Genomic DNA, 18,711 nt, shown 5'->3' on the forward strand with positions numbered 1-18,711 from the left:
GAGCAAGTGAGGAGGAACTCAATCAGCACCTTCCCCGCCCTGTTTCGACAATCACAGTCCGCCGTGAATTACATGACATGAACTTACGGGGTCGTGTTGCACGGACCAAACCCCTCATCAGTGACCAAAACGCTTTCGCACGCCGCAAATGGTGCCGCGACCATGCGACTTGGACCGTTGGGAACTGGAAACGTGTGATATGGTCGGATGAGTCATCCTTCACCCTATTCCCAACCACAGGCCGTGTTTATGTTTGGAGAACGCGCAAAGAAGCTTATGTTCTGCAGTGTCTCCGTCCAACTGTGAAACATGGCGGCGGCTCGATGATGCTGTGGGCCGCCATATCATGGTTTTCATTGGGTCCTGTGGTCACACTTAGCGGACGAATCCCTGCCAGCGATTATGTCGCAATTTTAGGAGACCACTTGCATCCTATGGTCCGAATGTTGTTCCCGGACAATGACGCCATCTTCCAGGATGATAATGCACCCATTCACACAGCTGGCGTTGTTGCAGCGTGGTTTGAGGAACATCGGGATGAAGTTCAACACCTCCCCTGGCCCGCCCAATCCCCAGATCTCAACATAATTGAACATCTGTGGTTCGTCTTGGAAACACGACTTCGGCGACGATTTCCACCTCCATCCTCTCTCACAGAACTGGCCGATGACGTGCACGAGGAATAATGTAAAATTCCATTTGCTACCATTCACGACCTCTATGCCTCCATCCCACGTCGCATCAAAGCTGTTCTGAAGGCGAAAGGTGGCCCGACACCATATTAATCTTGTAAGTTGCAATTTCGTTCAGGTGTTTCCATTTTTCTGATCACCATCTGTATATACACGGAGAGAGAGTGTAGATAGATATATCTCCCTTAGGAAATAAGCTACACAAGGTAGACAAAAGCAAAACTCTCACTGAATACCACAAGTGACAAGTAGAGGCCTACAGTAGAGTGGGCCGAAAACGGCCGATTTTTTTTTTCCTTTTTTAGAAAATTAATATTGAGTACCGTGCAAAAGTTGTAAAATGTTATATTATGTTTCCTCACTAAAACAGACCCGGATTAAAATATATTTAACCGGTCCCCGGGGGCCCCAAAGAACGTTAATTGTGATAAAAATAGTTGCGAGTAGTGAAAATATTATTGAAATATTTTTTTAAAGAAAGTTATGTTTGAGTACCATGCAAAAGTTATATAATATTATGTTATATTTCTTCACCAAATTAGAGCCGGATAAAAAGATATTTAACCGGGCCCCGGGGGCCCGAAATAACGCTAATTTTGAAAGAAAAAAGTAGCGAGCAATGAAAATATTATTAAAAAATATTTTTAGAAAGTTAAGTTTCAGTACCGAGCAAAAATCGGAAAATGTAATGTTTCTTCACAGAAACAGAGCCGGATTAAAGGTTATTTAACCGGGCCCCGCGGCCCCTAAAGAACGTTTATTTTAAAAAAATAAGATAGTTGTGAATAGTGAAAATATTATTGAAATATATTTTTTAGAAAGATAAGTTTGAGTACCGTGCAAAATTTATAATGTCATGCTTCCTCACCAAAGCAGAGCCGGATAAAAGGATATTTAACCGGGCCCCGGGGGCCCTAAAGGACGTTTATTTTGAAAAAGATAGTTGTGAATAGTGAAAATATTAATGAAATATATTTTTTAGAAAGTTAATTTTGAGTACCGTGCAAAAGTTGTATAATGCTATGTTTCTTCCCCAAAACAGAGGCAGATAAAAATATTTCACCAGGCCCTGCGGGTCCGAAAAGTTTTTTTTTTTTTTTTTTTTTTTTTTTTAAATATATACCATTATTTAAAGTATGAAGCATAGAAAATTGGTTAAGATTCCTAATACTTTAACTTGACCCCAGGATTTTAAATGTTCTGATCTGATGTGCAGCTCTTCGTCTGATTGGTGTTTAGTAGATATAATAGTACGGACACAAATACATAAGTAAAGGTTGAAAAATTGACCAACACCAAACCAGCCCAGAACTCACCACGTGGAGGTGGCTACACAGCGAGTTCCTCCCACCTACCCTCCTCCTTAGTTGAACCTTATCATTTTAGATCACTGGTGATTGGCAAGGAGAAAGTACTGCAGGGAGATGCAGTTAAAACAGGATTTAAAGAAATAACATCAAATTCTTCTTCCGATATCCAGGATGCTTCGTACATTTGAAGTTCGCCAGTGTCAACGATGCAAAGTTCTGTTCCTCGTCGACTACAGATTCGAGGTGGCTGCACACGTGAAGCAGCAAGGACATCTCGTTTATGAACAAGCTTTCGAGCATCTTCTTTGGACTTCAGTTTACAACTTTTCAAATTCCTCTTGTTCTAAATCAGTACGAGAATGCTAATAAACTCGATTTCTTCAGAAATATTAAAATCCAAAAATAGGAAAAAAAAAATAAAAATGGTACGACATTAATATTCGACGAATTAATTTTTTAATATTTTGTTTTGGTTTGCAAGTCGTGGATCGTTCCGTCACGGAAAATATTATTTCACGGAAGCGAGTTTATTCTGTTTCACATGCAAAATTTCTTAGAAGAAAAAAGTGACTAATGATTCGAACCTAAAGTTTTAATTAATACTAGCAAACCCGCACGTCTTGCTTAAGCACAGAACACTATTGGTGTCTGAATGATTGAATATTATACAAAATTAAACATATTTATGGCTAGCAAAGCAGTTTTGAAAACACGTTAATGATATTTTTAATTAAGAATTTATCGATGATTACTCGAATTTAAAACGTCCTCGAATTTAAGACGCACCCCGATTTCACCGGGTTAAATTAAGGAAAAATAGTAATATGTTCCGTTTTTATTATTACCAAAGTGCTCTTTGGTTTTGGTCGTTTTCGGTGATTTTTATATACCTCTTTCCCCTCCCCATGTTGCGGGGCACGGCATGATAAAAATTATCCCAGGCCCGAATATCATGTATGTTGAAAATTTGATCAATATCGATTGGGTGGATCAAGAGTTAAGTTCTATTTATTTTTATATATTAATCTCCGCTTCCGCTATCCCTTCCCTAGGTTCTACCGTCAAAGTGAAAATATCAAAAAAAGAGAAAAAAAAGAAAGAAAGAAAACTTTCCAGGCTCGAACGTCACATGTTGAAATTTTGATCGATATCGGTCAAGTAGTTCAAGAGTTATTAAGTTTTGTTTATTTTTATATATCTTTGCCCTTCTCTCCTCCTACCCCAAGTTTTTTCGTCAAAGGGATATGATAGAAACCACCCCAGGTCAGAATCTCATCTATGTTGATAATGTGCTCAAGATCGGTTCGGTGGTTTAAGCGTGATAATGTCACACACAGAGTCAATTTTATTTTTATTTTATTTTTTACACATATGTCCCCCTTCCTTCTCCCCTACATTGAGCCGTCAAAGTAAAATGATGAAAACATCCCGGGTCCGAACCTTACCTATGTTGAAAGTTTGATCAAGATCGGTCGGGTGTTCAAGAGTTGTTAAATTTTATTCATATTCATAAATTTACCCTCCTCTCCTCCCTTCCCCTAAGTTGTACCAACAAAATGAAATAATAAAAACCTTCCCAGGTTCAAACTACATCTATGATGAAACTTTGATTGAGATTGATCGGGTGGTTGAAGACTTATTAACTCACGAACACGGCCACTTTTATTTTTATATTTATTGATTTTTGTATACACTCCCCTCCTCTCCATTTCCGATGTTGTTCCGTCAAAGGCACGAGCGTCATCTATGTTGAAAATTTGATCCAAATTGGTCGTGTGGTTCAAGAGTTATATATATATATATATATATATATATATATATATATATATATATATATATATATATATATACAGAGCGTTCAAAAAGTCTCTATACACCTGAATCGTGGCAAGTCAAAGTCGCATTCAAAGTCACATGAAATAAAATTTTATGCGACAGTTTGCAACACTGCTATATTAACGCCTTGCGTGAAGTTCCTTTCTTAGATTCCAGTCGGCAAAGTGACGTTGAAGTGATTGTTGCATCTAGTTAGCGGTCTCTGAAACAATGATGTTAACTTTCGAACAACGAATATTCCTGGTTGAACATGTGTTCCGTGAACAAGGTGAGTACAAACAGACAGTCAAAGATAAGTTTGCAGCTAGGTTTCCGGATACACCTGTTCCGAATCGTCACACTGTAAGGGCACTGATCGATAAATTAGAACGGTAATGGACTACGATCGAAGTGGTAGACAGTCAGTGCTCGATGAAGAAAAAATGCTACACATATCGGATGCAATGCAACGTAGCCCCCATAAACCACTTCGAAAACTTGCCCAGGAAGAAGCAATAAGTGTTGGTACGGCACAAAAGGCGGTTAGTAAGAAACTGCGTCTTATCCCGTATAAGGTGAGAGCGGTGCAGCAGTTACTTCCTCCCGACCGTGTAAAACGAGTGCAGTATTGTGAATGGTATACACGGTTTGTTATGGACAAGTCTGACGATGTTTTGGATAACCTTTTTTTTACTGATGAGGCCTGGTTCCATTTATCAGGTTACGTCAATGCCCAGAACTCACGTTTGTAGTGTGCAGAAAACCCACATGTCATACACGAAGTTCCTCTGCATGACCAGAAGGTACGGGGGTGGATTGCAATACCCAGAAGAAGAATAGTCGGCCCAATATTTTTCAGACAAACAATAGATTCAACTCGTTATTGTGAAATTATTCACCAGTTCATGGGAGAACTAACGGAAGACGAAATTCGTAATGCTTGGATACAACAAGATGGCGCTACAGCACATACAGCTCACCAATCCATGAGATTACTGCAAGAGGTTTTTGGAGATCGAATAATTTCAAATGGATTGTGGCCACCATTACTTCTGGGGTTATGCAAAGAATTCTGTTTATAAAGGGAACCCCCACACGCTACAAGAACTCGAAACAGCTATTCGAGATTTTGCTCATAGCATTCCACATGAACAAATTCTGAGAGTATTTGAAAACAAGAAGAAACGTGTGGAAGCATGTTTGGAGGCTCATGGGGGACATTTTCAACATTTGCTGTGAAAATGTGTGTGTATATGCTACGCCTTGTATATAGTGCTTTTATGCCATAAAAATAATAAATTTTGAGTAAAACAATTTTCTCGTTGCTTTGAATATGTGACAATTCAGGTGTATAGAGACTTTTTGAACGCTCTGTATATACAGACTGTCCCATAATTCGTGTGTAAATTTTAATTTCATAGTACTCAGAACTGGTAAAATCTAGAACTGTGAAATTTGCAGGCAATTTAGAGGAAGGTCAGAAGATGTGTTTGATAGCAAAACGAGATCGCGGGTATTACTGTTGGCGGAGTTACAGGGTCAAAGGTCAAAATGCGATTTTTTCCTTATGGGATTTCAATGTTAAATAATAGTCTCACATGCCATTTTTTTGAATATCTATCTCCGGTAGCCAAAATTGGTATATCGACACAAATTCTGATCCGAAAGAATGTGATAACGAGAAATTTGGGCAATCGTGACCCGGTGACCTCTAGCAGGTCATTTGTGACCCTTGAAGAAAACGCTCCCTTTTCAACAGCTTATTGTACACAACTAATTCAGTTGAAGATAATGTTAAAAACACATATGCACAAAGGATCTACTGAACACCCTTTTTTGCAAAACGAAGAGGTCAGCAATATCATCAAAGGTCAAAGGTCACATAGTTAAAATGTCATATTTTATGTGTTAACAAATAAGACACTGTGACATTGGAAATAATGCTTTGAAGTACCATAGAACACATGCATAATGATCCTTCCAACGAGTGTGTATGGGCATAGGGAAAAGGTTATCATAAGAGGTCAAAGGTCACGCAGTTAAAATTTCATGTTTGATGTGTTACCAACTATGAAACTGTGACGCTTGAAAAATGATTTGAGCTACCATGAAACACATGCATAAAGGTCCTTCGAATTGGTGTATATGGGCATAGGAAAAAGGTCAACAATGTCATAAAAGGTCAAAGGTCACGCAGTTAAAATTTCATGTTTGATGTGTTAACAAGTATGTAACTGTGACGTTAGAAAGAATGATTTGAACCTCCACAGGACACATGCATGCTGCACAGGACACAAGTCCTTCCAATTGGTGTGTATGAGGATAGGAAAAGGTCAACAATGTCATAAAAGATCAAAGGTCACGTAGTTAATATATCACGTTTGATGTATTAGAAAATATGGAACGGCGACTTTTGAAAAATGATTTGACGTTCCATAGAATACATACAGAAAGGTCCTTCCAACGGATGTGTATGAGCACAGGAAAAAGATCAAGAACGTCCTTAAAGGTCAAAGGTCCCGCAGTTAAAATTTCATGTTTGATGTATCAGCAAGTATGAAACTGTGATGTTGGAAATAAGGGAGCCATAGCTGCCATAGAAAATATGCATAAAGGTCTTTCCAATCGGTGTGTATGGGCATTGCAAAAAGCTCAACAATGTCATAAAAGGTCAAACGTCACGCAGTTAAAATGTCATGTTTGATGTGTTAACAAGTATGAAACTTTGACGTTAGAAAGAATAATTGGAGCTTGCATAGAACACATGGATAAAGGTCCTTCCAAGGGGAGTGCATGGGCTTAGAAAAAGGTTAACAATGTCATAAAAGGTCAAAGGCCACGCAGTTAAAACATGTTAGTTTGCGTTAGCAAATATGAAAGTGTGACGTTTGAAAAGTGATTTGACCTGCCATAGAATACATGCAAAAAGGCGCCCATGGAATACATGTATAATAATTGGTCAACAGTGTCATGAAAGGTCAAAGGTCACGAAATAAGAAGTTTATAGTTCGTATATTGGCAAGTATGAGACGGCAATGTTTGAGAACTAATTTAATTGGTATGGTATATAAAATTAAGAATATTTATTTGGGCTCTCGGAAATCTTTTCTTTTAAATAACAAGAATACTTAAATTTAGGAAGTCATTATAGAACGAGCACTATTGTATGCAGGACATCCTAGAGTATAGTGGGTGCAGGATTTTCTTTCGTCTAGATTTTAAAAAACATATTATTTGGGTAGCATTTTCCAATGAAAATATCACATGTAAATGCAAATCACTCAGGAGTTCTCCAAAAATAAAATAAAAGATAAGAAATCCTGAGAACAGACTGTACTACAGATTGTTCGTTATTTCTTTGTATTCATATAAAAAAGGATAATGCATTGAAAATAAACTGTTTTTAAGCAATGCATTGTGTTGTGAAGTTTGAGGGGAGAACAAAGATGTCCCGTATTCTCATGAAAAATAAATATGGCAGCCTTAATATTTCCTTGATGCTTACCCAGGAAATTGAGAAAAAAAAATAATTCCACTGGAAATAAATTGCTTCCCCATATGTAGGAAGAGACGCACTCTTACTGTTTATTTATACCCTTTCATGACTGAAGCATAAACACGATCTGTTTATGTTTTGAACTCACGTCAAATAATCAGTCTGTTTCGTTCACAAGGGTGGTTTGGTGTTGCTAGAATGATAATCTGTTTGGACAGAGACAGTGAGGCAGTGGAGTGTGGAGTTGAGCTTAAAATTAAATGAGTTTGTGAATCTTGAGTGTTTGGGAATATTGTGTATCTTGTGAGTGTGTAAGAAAATAAAAGCTGTTGTATTTCTTATTTTCCCTATACTCATAGGCCTACGTGTTTGGAAGTGTGTGTGTGCGTGTGTGTGTGATTGTGCAAGTCACAGTGGATATTCTAGCAAAGAAACAACGTGCCGATTTGCATACAGTTCTTAGTAGGAAGTAGGTTACAAAAACGCGGAGAAAGGCGTTTACACGGTGGGGTGTGAAAATAAGCAATACCCAAATTCTTCATCTTTGCAAACAGTTTCGGAATAACTGTTTTAGAAAGGAACATCTTTCTCAGCGACAACGAAAGGCAGGACCACCTGTAAGGATCTCTACCGAGGATACTAAACGCAAAGTGGTTCGTTCTGTGCTTAGTTCACCAAGAAAATCAATCCGTCGCCGGAGTGTTGCATCCAACGTTAAAAGAAGTTCGCTGAGTAGGATATTGCGTGTGCTTGAGGTTAAGGCGTACAGTATGAAGATTGTAAATAAATTACATGATTATTTCGGTGCCAGAATTTTATTTTGTAACTGGTTGATAGACAAATTAAATGAAAATCCCATATTTTTATTTCAACTTATAATGTCAGATGAAGCTGTTTTTTTTTTTTTTTTTTTTTTTTTAATGGAACAGTGTCTTCGTCACATGAACTGTTCTTGGGACCTAGTCCACCGGCGGAAAGAATTGAACGCTGTGCAGATCAAAGGGGTATTATGATGTGGATGGCACCAACAGCAACTGGTGTAATAGGGCCGTTTTTCTTCGAAGGAAACGTAAATCAACTTACATACCAAAATATGTTGCGAGTATTTCTTTTCCATGAACTTGATCCCTTAAATCTTGATCCACACAATGATATGTGGTTTCAACATGATGGTGCTCCAGCACATCGTACTAGGGCAACATTGCAGATTTTAAGAGGAAGGGTTGGAGACCGTTTAATAAGTATAGTTTCTGATGTTGAGTGGCCAGCTGGAAGTCCTGATCTAATCCCATGCGACTTCTTTCTATGGAGCTTTCTTAAGCAACAAGTTTATAAAACTCCTTCAGTAGCACTTGAAGACCTTCGACGATCGATACAGCGTGCCGTTGAACAGATAACTCCATACACTCTTGAAAAAATCTTCACAAAGACACTTATACACAGAGTGAACTTAAGTTTAGCACATCACGGAGATCACGTGGAATAAATTGCAAAGTACTAAAAAGATTTACAGTCTACAAGGACGTCAGTGTTTGTTGTAGAGGTAAGACAATATTTCAAATATTTCTGTGCAGTAAATAACTATTAATACGTTTCAATAAGAAAAACACATTTAGAATGCAGTTTTGCAAGACTAAGTAACTAACAAAAGGTAGGACTCATACTATGTTCAATTCATTGTTTTAACCATCACAGAAACATACCTACCATTGCCTGCAGCATTTGAATTACAAAATTAGGCTTCTTCACCTTATGGCAATATTGACCTTTTCATTATGGTCATGTGCACCCCTTGAAAAAACCTTTCTGCATGTGTTCTATGGAAGCTCAAATCCGTATTTAAAACGCCACAGGTTTATACTTGCTAACACATCAAACATGAAATTTTAACTGTGTGATCTTTGACCTTTTATGGCATTGCTGACCTTTTTCCTATGCCCATATACACCAATTCGAAGGACCTTTATGCATGTGTTCCATGGTAGCTCAAATCATTTTTCAAACGTCACAGTTTCATAGTTGGTAACACATCAAACATGAAATTTTAACTGCGTGACCTTTGACCTCTTATGATAACCTTTTCCCTATGCCCATACACACTCGTTGGAAGGATCATTATGCATGTGTTCTATGGTACTTCAAAGCATTATTTCCAATGTCACAGTGTCTTATTTGTTAACACATAAAATATGACATTTTAACTACGTGGCCTTTGACCTTTGATGATATTGCTGACCTCTTCGTTTTGCAGAAAAGGATGTTCAGTAGATCCTTTGTGCATATGTGTTTTTAACATTATCTTCAACTGAATTAGTTGTGTACAATAAGCTGTTGAAAAGTGAGTTTTTTCCTCAAGGGTCACAGATGACCTGCTAGAGGTCACCGGGTCACGATTGCCCAAATTTCTCGTTATCACATTCTTTCGGATTAGAATTTATGTCGATATACCAATTTTTGCTACCGGAGATAGATATTCAAAAAAATGGCATATGAGACTACTATTTAACATTGAAATCCCATAAGGAAAAAATCGCATTTTGACCTTTGACCCTGTAACTCCGCCAACAGTAATACCCGCGATCTCGTTTTGCTATCAAACACATCTTCTGACCTTCCTCTAAATTGCCTGCAAATTTCACAGTCCTAGATTTTACTAGTTCTGAGTACTATGAAATTAAAATTTACACACGAATTATGGGACAGTCTGTATATATATATATATATATATATATATATATATATATATATATATATATATATATATATATATATATATATATATAAATTCCTTCTCTAAGTTCTACCGTCAAAGAGCTAGAAAACACTTTCATGCCAGAACTGCATCTACGTGAAAATTTGATCAAGATCGGTGGGGTAGTTCTGGAGCTTAAGAGTTACATAGTCACTTTCAATTTGGATATGAAGTTCTTTGTTCACAGACACCACTATTAATATATAGATTCTCAGAAATAGCGATACGAGTAAGAACGCGAAGGAATTTTAAGGCGGTTCACTAACAACTAACTTCAGAAAAGTGTGTGTTGTAAATGCAGTGCTGCGATAACCACAAAACGGAGATTTATTATATTGTAATACACGGAGTCATGTTGATGTCTTGTGCGTCTTTGAATCCCTTCTGTATGATTCAATTTATATAGGTTATAGTTCGCAACTTTCGAAAATAATGGAAATATTTATCTATCATTAAAATGAAAATGACTACATTTGTAACTTAACGCTTGAACCGTCCGACCGATCTCGATCAAATTTTCAACATAGACGAAGTTGGGGCATGGAATGATTTTTATGATCGAAAATAACCATTATTAATGTCGAATCCATAGTTTTCGGGGTGGCTGAGATGAACAGTAACTCTTCCGATGTCATTTAAATCCAAATTCTGTTACCATTAGTACTCCTAAGGGGAATGGTGACATGTAAAAATAATTTAAAATTACCGAATAATTGAAATCCAAACTGAAAAACCAAATAACGTTGTTTTTTCACCAAATTTTCCATCTGATATAAATATGTTTTTTAACACTAGTTATAGCATATAAAAAATAGAATGCAGGCCTACTTACAAATCAGTTTAGTACCATTGTTTTATGCTAGTACTTATAGCACCTTGATAAAACGTTTGTCTTCAAACTGTCAAATATAAATCGCAGTAAATGTGTAATCTGCTGTCAAAAAAGTATACCATACTAATTTCCGATCGGTATAAGGAAGACACACCATACAATTTTTCGATTGATATGGTAAAATAATATTTTTCCACACTATTTTACAGTGAATTATTAATTATATATAAACTTTGTTATTTTTAAGTGACTGCAGCGAGGTAATCGTACGATGAAGTTTTAATAACTGGTCATTTGGGGGGACAGGAAACTGGTCATTTATGGGCCTGGCCCCGATGTGACCCCATGGCTACAACCCTGCCTCTAGCTATAAAAATTTTTAGAAACAAGATAGTTAAACTAAAATTTACTGTTTCTGGGTACAACGGTAAAATTTACTGTTATGTCTGGATACAGCAAACGGATCGGTGAACTCGACATATTTTAACAGTTGGTTCCAGCGAACTGTTGAGAACCGGTTGAAATAGCACCGAGCGTGCCTAAAGTGAGAGATGTGTTGGGTGTATCAAGAGGGACTGCATTCAAGGCAATGACAGTCTACAATACTCATGGCAAAACCGCATCGGCAAAGAGAAATAATGGTCTTAAAAAATAATAATATATATATAAAAAAAACAGTCCGAGAATTAAAGCGCTCAGTAAGGTCATGCGATTGAAGTGCAAGTAGCGGAGGAACACAAGCAGCACCTCCGATAGCTTCTTTTCCTTTCTGGCTCTTTATGGAGTAATGTCCTTACATATTACGAACCACTCAGAATCTCGAATCGTTCATCGATTTACAGGTCTGAGTTCGATTTCTAACGCTCTACGAGCATTCACTAATATTTTTGATCATTTAGGGAGGATTGTTCTGTTACAGACAATCGACATCCCCTTGCAGTCCGTATTGCTGACTCAAGTGGGAGCCCGTGACCATCATCATCTTCGTCTTCTCATCTCTTTTGTGGAGGGCCAGTGCTCGCACTGACCGACATCTACGCGAGGACGTATTGCTGCCTCAAGTGAGAGCCACAGTGGGCTTCCTCTCGATCATCCTCTTCGCCGAAGTCTTTTGCGCCCATCTGCATGGCGTCAGGTGGCCATCCGGGACTACCACAACAACCTCCTGGGCCGTCTCTGAACCCCACATCAGTAGGCCAGGGGACTGACCAAAGACATACATCTGCTTCCCAAGGCAAAAATTCTGGTATATCCCGATCACGAACACCGGACAAACATCACACTTCTTCAACTCAGCCACCGCCTAAGCGTCATCATACTGTTAGTGAATCCGAGCAGTCTGTTTCATCCATGAACCTCGACGACGCTAATGAATTTCCTTCAATCCTGGATTCTTCCAAACCTCGTCTTCATTCATTCTTGCGTACCAACTTTGATCCCAAATTTGAGAATACCAAGCTGGCTTTTCAACAACTCGAAATATCTACCACGCGCCTCAATCGCTCAAATTGTTCATACACGCAATGGGATAATCTTCAAGTAATACGATTCATCATTCTTAACCATTGTACGAAACAAATGCAGTTTCGAAATTTTTGGCAAACATGCTGAAATGAAGCGACTTGAATCAAAGGTTTTTAAACAGGCACCACCTCCACGAAGACCCCCGGCTCTTTCAGTTGTCATTAGGGGGTAGATCCTTCCCTGACAGACGATGAGATTCAGGAAGAACTCACTCAAGAGGGGCACTCTATACTTAAGTGCATACGCATTAAAAACGACCATGGAACCACATACATGGTACGAGTCCTTACTAATTCCGAAACTACCATCGATGACTTGTTAACTTATGGCGCCTTCATTTATAAAAGGAAGCATCGCGTCGAGCCATCAAAATCACCTCCGCCTTTACCATTACGATTCGAGCGCTGTCAAGCGTTCAATTCGCACCCGACTTCAAAATGTACGCAACCTACCAAATGTGGATACTGTAAAGGTGCCCACGATACTAAGGCATGCACCAACTTAGCTAAACCACATAAATGCTCTACATGTCCAGAGCAGCATCCGAAGTATAGTTATCGATGCAAAGCGAAACCCACAGCTGAGTCTCTTAGCCCGAAACTAACGGTTCCTTTGCGACCTGTTTTACCGCCAACTCAGCAAGCTCTACCACCACCAGCTACCGACGAACCTATTACTCTCCAACAATTACTATCTTTTTTCACTATCGCTATGCAAAACATTCATCCTTTTCTTCGCCAACACATTCTCGGGGTGGTCAATCACTCTGCTCGCCTGATCTTTAAATGTTCCTTTCAAGCTACCTACTCTGGTCCACACGTGTATTTTCATGTCACTCCACTCGAAGAACATGCCTCCGCAGAAACTTCCAACCCTTCTACTGCACCGTAATCATGGGTATTTCGCTCTTATTTGTTAATATCCGATCCCTCGCTACTCACTATACCCTATTCGAACAGCTTCTCTTAGAAGAATCTATTCAAGAATTCCTCATTAACGAAACTCACCTCACACCAGCAATGCCTTTTAAAATGCCTAGATATACATTATTACGTTGTGATTATACGGTAGCTGCACGCCGAGTAAATGGGGGAGTGGCTGTGGGCTTTCATCCTTCCATTAGTCATTGCCAATACCACCCTGCCTTACATAACATACCGGAGCACCTCATTATCACCCTCTATTTTCACTCACTTTATGTCACTATAGCCACCATATATGTGCGCCCTGGACACCCAATCCCCCTCTCCTTTTTTTCAGTATATCTCTAATAACTTTAAATATTATATCATTATGGCAGATATTAATATTCATAGCCGTTCAGATAACCAGAAACAACGTTTCCTTAACTTCATCGCAAGTCATACCACAGGCCATATCTTTGACATACCAAAACCTACCCGACCTATCACTGAAACCACACCAGACGTAGTGATTTCATCTGTCAACCTTTCCCAACGATGTACTATCGATGTTCTAGATTCCATTGGTAGCGATCATCTACCCATCAAACTTCACATTGATCAACCACAGCCTCATACTCCTCGAACCTTACCAGAATCTCGGCGTGTACCACGTTTTGATCAAGCAAAATGGGAACATTATCGCTCAACAATCACTGCCGATTTAGCCAATCTTGAGCCGCCTACCACAGAAGATGATCTGTATAATTGCATTTCCGATATCACCTACTCTATCCGTCATGCGTCCGAACTTCATATACCAACCACTGAAATCTCCCGGTTCCAACCACGCCTACCACCAAGTTATTTACCTCTTATACACCGCTCCCGCGCATTTTTCCGAGAGTATCAGCGCACTGGGTACTTAGAAACTCTGCAACATCATCGCAAACTCCAGCGTACAGTCAGAAACTATGTTAAGTCATATAAACTCCGGACCTGGGTAAAGACTTGCAACACCTTGGCAGAAACTTCGCACCCAACTAAGTACTGGAAAAGCTTTAATCTGCTGACGGGCAAGCTTACCAGGACGCCTTATCCATTGCTTATTAATGATTGTCCGCTACAAACAGATGAAGATAAAGCGAACGCTTTTGCCGACCACCTGCAAACTACATTCACTCCTTTTTCACCAGACTTTCCCCGGAGGCATCCCACGGACATCTTGAACCTATCAGCACCTTACTTACAACCGAGTGAAACTCATAGTCTTCCCGACAATAATCCTCTCACCGCTCCTATCTCTACTGACGATATTTCTTCTGTCGTGAATAGCAAGCTTAATACAGCTCCTGGTTTGGATCGGATAACTTATCGCCACATCAAAGAAGCACCATACTGTCTTCTTCTTCTTCTTTCTTATGTCTATACATTCATACTTCGTACCGGCTACTTCCCCTCAGACTGGAAAACATCCTCTACTTTAATGTTTCTGAAACCTAACAAACCTCCAGATTCAGTTGCATCTTACCGACCAATACAGCTAACCTCAGTATTTAGCAAGATTCTCGAGCGCATCATCGTCGCCAGACTTCATCTCCATCTCTCTACCCATAATTTGCTTCCTGTGCATCAGGCTGGATTTAGACCTAATTTTAGCATCAATGATCAACTGCTCAGACTCTTAAATCTCATTACCAATCATTATAATACTGCTCGACCGTCTTGTCTCATCCTTTTCGATCTGGAAAAGCTTTAGATAAAGTTTGGCATTTAGCTCTCCTGTTCAAACTACACCGCTTCCGACTTCCGCTTTCTTATCTCCGATTCATATTTCACTTTCTTTCTAACCGCCTCTCTTATGTAACCATCAATAGCTCCTTCTCTCATCCGATTTTTATTCACTCTGGTGTACCCCAAGGCTCTGCTCTCTCACCCCTACTATATCTTCTGTTTGTAGCTGACATGCCGGCACTTCCTCTCAGTGTGCACACTTTTCAATATGCTGATGACACTGCTTTTCTCTGTACAGCCCGAACCATTCAACAGGTTAATTCCTTTCTCAGCATAGGGATTGAATCTTTCTTTCGATGGTGCAATAAGTGGCGACTCCACATAAACTCCACTAAGACGCAGGCAATTGTCTTTATTCCACCTCGCAAGCGCTCTCGAGTACAGAAAAATCCGAATCTCCTTAACATCAGTGTCGACGGTACACGAATTCAACCCACTAAACAGGTCACTTACCTCGGTCTCACTATCGACCATCATCTAACTTGGCGCCCACATCTTAAAGAAATCACTCGCAAGGCCTATAATCGTTTAAACCTTCTTAAACGTCTTATAGGTAAGACATGGGGATTACAGCCTTCTACAGTACTCAATACCTACAAGGTATTTTAGCACCCCGTCTTAACATATGGACATCCCGCCTGGGTTAGTGCATTACCTTACTTCTACAACAAATTAAAAGTGCTCGAACGATATGCTTTTCGTCTAGCCTACCGAATCAAGCTTCCGAGTCCAACGCAGGAGTTTTATGACCGCATAACGTTTCCTACCCTACTTCATCACATCGAAAAATTAAGGCTCAGGTTCATTACTACCCGTTTTCAGCAACGGCACCCTCTACTTGTGGACACGATGGATATCGATCGCAACTGCGATCTGGGTTATAATTTCATCACCTGTCCTTTATCTCTGCTCTTCTCCCTTTATCTTAAAACTCTTCCACCTGATCACCCCGACCATTTTGTCGCATCTGCCTATTCTTCCGATCATCTTCCCCATCATGTTTCACCCACATTTACTGCACTGTAAATCCATTATACTAACAGGGCTTCACATGTCTTCATCACTGTCCAGAGTAGCCCCTGGACAAGAAGATAACCAGCATTCGTCCTTTTAACAAATTGTTTGTTTGTGTTTGTCCTGTGAAGTGCACCTCACCATCATGTTTTTTCCCTGGCCTAATGATTATGATCACAAGATCATAATGTCCAAATGGATATCGCGATATTATGCAATAAAGATGTAATATAATAAAGTGCTATCCGTATAAAAGATATTCCAGATTTCCTCAGCATGCCATAGACCGGCTCCAATCTCCTTTCTGCACCAGTACTTTCACCTCTCACCCCGGATAGAGGGCGTATCCCTCGCAAGGGAGCTAGCCTTTGGCTAGCAAAAAAAAAGATCTTGTCAACATATTTTACCAGAGGTTTCGCCTGTGAAGCGCCACCTACCTAGAACGGTGACGATTTTTGTAAAATCCTTCCTACTCCTGATCCTGGACTTTTCTCCGCGTTTTTACAGGACACTATTCATCAGACTTATCTCAGCCAAGGGTGTTGAGTGTCACTGCATTAATAGGGGAACTGTCTTACCTGGACTACTATCCAAACGGGTAGTCCAGCCTTGCTATCATTACATTCCATTCCATTACATTACATCTCATCATATCCACATTATCGTATTGTCTTTGTCTCCTGGGCATTAGCCCACCGGATAGATCTCCATATGGCGGACTCTTTCACGAAACCTGGCAAACGTACAAATGGCCGACATCAAAATTTACCTTCTGTTGTTGATGGACCATCCGTTTGTTCCACGAAGCTGGGGCCACGGAAGGGGCCGTCAAAATCACAACAAAGCACTTCAGGTTCTCGCCAACGAAGAGACTCTCAAACTTCCGGCACATCCGTTGCATCTTCTGCTTCAGTTCGATCCAGGTCGCCTCAATCCAAGAGTAGCTATGCCGCCAGAGTACAAGACTCACCTCGAAAGAAAAAGCATCACACGGAATACTCTGATAATGACACCATGGATACTGGAAACTCACCAGCAGCTTCTACTCTTCCACCTGTTCCATCAACTTTTTCCATCAAAATTTGTTGCTCTCCAGCTCAGGAAATACCTTCCACGTGCTTCCATCAAGGAAATCGTGCACACAAGAAACGGCTACATCCTTAAAACATCTGATCCTGATCTCTACAATACGATTAGGAACAAGGTTCCTATCGATACCTTCGGGCCACAACCCGAAATCACACATCTCAACACTTCGACACGAAAGCAGCCCCCTCCACCTTGGAGGCCGTCCCAACTTTCAGTTGTCATCCGCGGAGTCGACCCGTCTTACACGGACGAGGAAGTTCACGATGAACTAAAACTGGATGGTTTCACCATTTCCAAAGTACTTAGAATCCGCAATGACCGTGGGCCAACCTTCATGGTTCGCATTCTTACCCCTCATCAAGAGACAATAGACGACCTGCTAGCTCATGGAGCTTACATATACAACCGGAAACATAGAGTCGAACCATCACGTTCAATGGCACCTTTACCAGTACGTTGGGAACGTTGTCAGGCATATAACACCCATAGTACAGCTGAATGTAAGAATGATTTCAAATGTGGCTGCTGTGCAGGACCACATTCGACACGCCTATGTACTAATTTGCATCAGCCGGCAAAATGCTCTACCTGTCCTGACCCCACATATAGTTATAAATGTAAAGCGAAACCGGAACCAACGCAGCAACATCCAAAATTGGTTGTCCCATTACGTGTAACGTCCATCACTCCCCCCACCACGCCTACAGTAGATACTCCAGTTACCGTAAATCAACTTCTTACCTTTCTCACCCTTGCACTACAGAATATCCACCCTTTCATCCGTCCACACATTCTACAGCAAATCACACTTGCAGCCAAGGCAACATTTCACATTTACTTCACCGCAACATATTCTGGGACTTCAGTACATTTTCATGCATCTCCAACAATTCCAACCAGTTAAATTTCATTTCATCATGGCACTTAACTTTCTATATTTGAACATCAGATCCTTTTTAAAGAACAAACTACTGTTTGAAACTCTGTTACTAGAGGAACATATCACAGTTTTTCTCCTCAATGAAACATTTCTAACCAAATCAACTCCATGTCGCCTACCGGGATATACAATTCTACGCGCTAACAATCTCCTGCCTGCACAGCGAGCTAACGGGGGTGTAGCGGTTGGATTTTCTCCTCATTTGCCTTATCGCCAGTTCTACTGTGCTCATACTCCGTTACCCGAATACATCATTACCACTGTGTATTTCAAATCTATTATCATTACTGTTGCAACTATCTACATCCGGCCTGGGCATCCCCTTCCACTACAATTTGTACAGCACATTTCAAACACCTATCGCCATTACATCATCATGGCAGATTTCAATATGCATAGTCGCTCCGATCTCGATCGTACCAATTTTGCAGCTTTTATCACCACACACACTACTGGAACTATTCATCAGTTGCCCAAACCTACTCGCCCAGAGTCAAATACCACACCTGACATCGTTATAACATCTAGCAATCTCCTAACCCATAGCAGCA

At 39.9% G+C, this 18,711-nt stretch overlaps 1 protein-coding gene across 1 annotated transcript in view; it reads right to left on the reverse strand.

Moving 5' to 3' along the window:
• The window catches only part of LOC145674556 (sialin-like), a 162,976-nt gene that overhangs the window by 13,673 nt on the left and 130,592 nt on the right, over positions 1-18,711 (reverse strand). The window lies entirely within an intron of this gene.

This window comes from Thermobia domestica, chromosome 17 (genome assembly GCF_964235325.1).
Source record: "Thermobia domestica chromosome 17, izTheDome1.hap1.1, whole genome shotgun sequence".
Classification (NCBI taxonomy): domain Eukaryota; kingdom Metazoa; phylum Arthropoda; class Insecta; order Zygentoma; family Lepismatidae; genus Thermobia; species Thermobia domestica.